Below are 4,901 nucleotides of genomic sequence, written 5' to 3' on the forward strand. Positions count from 1 at the left end.
AATCTTTAAAAAAATTTAAAAAGGAAAATGAGAAGGAGAAAACAAATGGCATTCTTTTTTTCTTGTTTTTTTTTTTTCAAAAAAGGTTTTTATAAAATAAAATGGTCAAAACATATTTTCTGAATAATTAACATATTTCATTCATGAGCTAAAAAGTAGAAATATTAACCATCTTTCTACTAACTTGAATAAAAGCTTTCCATAAAAATTTTTTTTGAATTTCCCCCAATAATTTGAATTTTTTAAGGCAGAATGTAAACACACAATTAAGATGTTTTATTTCTGTGTATATACACATGTGTGTTTCTGCACACATACTATCTCTAATATAAAATATCTTGATGATTTGACTCTATTTCTACACTGTAATCATATATTTGAGATAACAGAAACTTGAGTTTCTACAAACTTTTACAGCTTGCTATGAGCTGTCAAATCAACTCAGTGAAACACTGCATTCAATTTACTGCCTGTCATCACAAACTTTAGTAAAGTCATATCGGAGGTCAGGTACATTTTCAGCCTTTGTCTTGACCTCACAGATTTCAAGGTCCTATCAGTGTGATATGAACTTGACTATTTTTTATAAGATGACAGTCAGGGTCTATAATATTTAAGTCCCCAGACCTGCCTGACCAAGTACATGGCAACATTCTCAACTAAGGCTTAGAATATGAGCAAAAAATAACTGGAGTACTTGATTGATACAACTTGTATTATAGACTATACAACATTTGTAATTACCTTCCCTGGGAATATTGGCCTTATGGGAACATGGGGGGCAAAACAAATTGCATATTCAGAAAAGCACACCAATAAATATTCTGGCACACTCAAATATTCTTGGGGCTGGGGATAGGTAGGAGATGATAGAAAACAAACAAATAATATTTTCTTTGCATCTCCTTTTTACTATAGTGATAGGTTTGTTAATATGTACATAGTTATAGGAAGCATCAGTATGCTGCCTTTATTCATTCTCCAATAAGCTCCAGACAATTACAGAAATCCTATTAGCCAAAACGTTTGGGTATAGGAGTTGGTTGGTTAATCTAAAAGCTGATTTTCATTAAGTATAAAAAAATACATATATTTAAGAATAATTTTTCTTTGGGCTCATAGATTGGTATCCACTGAGTTTTATTATTTCTTTCTCACACAAACCACATCCATAATGAAGTATCCATATGTTTACATTTTGACTTTGAAAAACTAAATAGCCATATGCTTCCATCTCATTTCTGGCACATTTAAATAAAATGTACAGTGAGTAATCAGGTGACTGTGTAAATTATCATTAATATAATGATGATAATATGTATGTATTGCATCTATGTCTGTTTGTTAGCATTTGAAAAAGGAATGTAATTCGAACTTTGAGAGGAGGGTCTGAGCTTTTCTGGCCGCCATTTTTTTAATTCCAATGTAGTTAACATACAGTGTTATATTAGTGTCAGGTGGATGATACAGTGAGTCAATACTTCCATATAATACTCTCTGCTCATCAAGGTAAATGTACTCTTTTTTTAAAGATCTTATTCATTTATTCATGAGAGACAGAGAGAGAGGCAGACATAGGCAGAGGAAGAAGCAGGCTCCCTGTGGAGAGCCTGATGTGGGACTCGATCCCAAGACTCCAGGATCACAGCCCAAACCAAAGGCAGACGCTCAACCACTGAGCCATCCAGGTGTCCCAAAGTAAGTGTACTCTGAATTCCCTTCACCTACTTCATTTATGCCTCCACCCACCTCTCCTCTGGTAACCATCAGTTTGTTCCCTATAGTTAAGAGTCTGTTTTTTGGTTTGTCCCTTTTCCCTCCTTTATTTAGTTTCATTCCTTAAATTCCACATGAGTGAAATTATTTTTCTTTCTTTAACTGACTTATTCCATTTAGCATTATATTCTCTAGATCCATCCATGTTATTGCAAATAGCAAAACTTCATTCTTTTTATGGCTGAATAATACACCATTATAAATATATTCCACATCTTGTTTATTCATTCATCTGTCAATGGACCCTTGGGCTGCTTCCATAGTTTGGCTATTGTAAATAATACAATGCAATAAACATGGAATGTATATATTCCTTCACATTAGTATTTTCATCATTGGGTAAATACCCAGGAGTACAACTACTAGATCATACAGTAGTTCTATTTCTAACTTTTTGAGGAACCTCCATACAATTTTCCACATTGGCTACACCAGTTTGGATTCCCACCAAGAGTGCACAAGGGTTCCTTTTTCTTCTCATTCTTGCCAATACTTGTTGTTTCTTGTGTTTTTTATTTTAGCTATTCTGACAGTGTAAGGTAATATCTCATGGTGGATTTGATTTGCTTTTCCCTGATGATGAGTGATGTTGAGCATCTTTTCATGTGTTTGTTGGTCATCTGGATGTCTTCTTTGGAGAAATATCTGTTTGTGTCTTCGTTCCATTTTTAAAATTGGATTATTCAGGGGTTTTTGGTTTTGAGTTGTATACGTTCTTTATATATTTTGGATATTAACTCTTTCCAGGTATGTCATTTGAAAATATCTTCTTCCATTCAGTAGATTGTCTTTTATTTTTTGTTGGTTGTTTCCTTTGCTGTGCAGAAGCTTTTTTGCTTTGATATAGTCCCAATAATTTATTTTTGCTCTTATATCCTTTGCTTCAGGAAACATATCTAGAAATTGTTGCTATGGCCATTGTCAGAGAAATTACAACTTGTTCCCTCCTATGGGATATTTATGGTTTTAGGTCTCAAATTTCAGTCCTTAATCCATCTTGTGTTTATTTTTGTGTATGGTGTAACAAAGTGGTCCAGTTTCATTGTTTTACATGTAGTTGTCCAGTTTTCCCACACCATTTGTTGGAGAGCCTACTTTTTTTCCCATTGTGTATTCTTGCCCCCTTTGTTGCAGATTAATTGACCATATAATTGTGGATTTATTTCTGGGATTTCTATTCTGTTCCATTGATCTACATACCTCTTTTTGTGCAAACACCATACTGTTTTGATTACTACATCTTTGTAATTTAATTTGCATATGAATTGAACTTATTGTCAATTTCTGAATATGTATTTTATAATATACTTAAATATTCTAGTGAAATCCATGTGTTTAAAATATTAATTGAATTAGATATCTATATTTATTAATACACCTATAAATCCTTCATAATAAATGTTGATTTGAAAACTCAATTTTATGTAAAATAATTAAGATAATTTTAGGTAAGTAGGCAGTCATTTAATAAGAATAGTAAGAGAATAATTTGCCTAGATAATTTTAGAAAGATCATGACATGTTTTGAATCAAGAAATGACTAAAAAAACTAAATAATAATATAGAACAGAATAACTAAAATCATATTTCATCACAATTCTATTGTTTACACAAATATTTAGTAGACTCACAATCATGACATTTAACAATATGACCATTAAAATGTATATAAAATTAAAGTTATGAGTCAAAAACAAACAGTCTGAGGAATATTTTACATCTTATGGGGGCTGAAAGGCACAATTTTTATCTCACTTCCTCAAAATACCAACAAAGTGAAAAAGCTATAAAAGTCATCGGGCGGTTTGAACAAGAGGAAGCCGAACTGAAGCTGAGCACAGGCAGTGGACGCGGTCTGGCCCCGAGCTGAAGATGGCAGTGAACGTATACTCCATGTCTGTCACCTGTGATAACCTAAGTCGACATGACATGCTGGCCTGGATCAATGAGTGTCTGCAGCTGAATCTGACAAAGATCGAACAGTTATGCTCAGGGGCTGCCTATTGTCAGTTTAGGGACATACTGTTCCCTGGCTCCATTGCCTTGAAGAAAGTGAAATTCCACGCTAACCCAGAGCATGAATACATCCAGAACTTCCAAACACTACAAGCAGGTGTTAAAACAATAGATGTTGACAAAATAATTCCTGTGGACAAATTAGTAAAAGGAAAGTTTCAGGACAATTTTGAATTTGTTCAGTGGTTCAAGAAGTTTTTTAATGCAAATTATGATGGAAAAGACTATGACCCTGTAGCTGCCAGACAAGGTCAAGAAACTGCAGTGGCCCCGTCCCATGTTGCTCCAGCTCTGAACAAACCAAAGAAACCTCTCAGCTCTAGCAGTGCAGCTCTACAGAGGCCCACTGCAACACATAGAACTACTGGAACTGATAAGGCTGGCCTGGGTGTGGTGGGAAAGAATCCTGGTGTGGGCAACGGAGATGATGAAGCAGCTGAATTGATGCAGCAGGTCAATGTATTGAAAATTACCGTTGAAGATTTGGAGAAAGAAAGATTTCTACTTTGGAAAGCTAAGAAACATTGATTTGATTTGCCAGGAGAATGAAGGGAGAAACAACCCTGTATTGCAGAGGATCGTGGACATTCTCTATGCCACAGATGAAGGCTTTGTGATACCTCATGAAGGGGGCCCACGGGAGGAACAAACAAGAAGAGTATTAACAGCCTGGACCAGCAGAGCAACATCTGAATTCTTCACTCCAAATCATGTGCTTAACTGTAAAATACTCCCTTTTAAAAGAAACTCACTGGTTTCTTTTCATGAACAAACAGTACCTCTTCTTAAAATGCACTTTGCAGAAGTTTCATCCCTTTTCTAATGAGTTTGAGTTAGGAGCTTTTACCGTGTAGCAGAGCAGTATTAACATCTAGGTGGGTCACCTGGGGAACAGAGAAGCTGACTGTGGGGCTCACTGTGTGGACGCTGGTAACACTCACTGCTGGAGAAGGTGCTTTTATGTCGTACACTGAGGTGGAGTCTTCAGTAGAGAAATGTAAAGACTGATTTGAATTTTAAGCTAATGTGAAATCTTGGCAGAGAAAGTTTTAATAAATAAATGCCTTAAGAGTAAATAAAAAGCCATTAAAATAAGTAATTTCAAGTCT

The 4,901-nt window shown here is 35.0% G+C and overlaps 1 pseudogene; it reads left to right on the forward strand.

Annotated features, from left to right (window-relative positions):
- The first annotated feature begins 3,648 nt into the window (after positions 1 to 3,648).
- Positions 3,649 to 4,615, forward strand: LOC121487503 (annotated as a pseudogene).
- The last annotated feature ends 286 nt before the right edge of the window (positions 4,616 to 4,901 follow it).

The sequence above is a fragment of the Vulpes lagopus genome, chromosome 1 (genome assembly GCF_018345385.1).
Source record: "Vulpes lagopus strain Blue_001 chromosome 1, ASM1834538v1, whole genome shotgun sequence".
In the NCBI taxonomy this organism is placed as follows: domain Eukaryota; kingdom Metazoa; phylum Chordata; class Mammalia; order Carnivora; family Canidae; genus Vulpes; species Vulpes lagopus.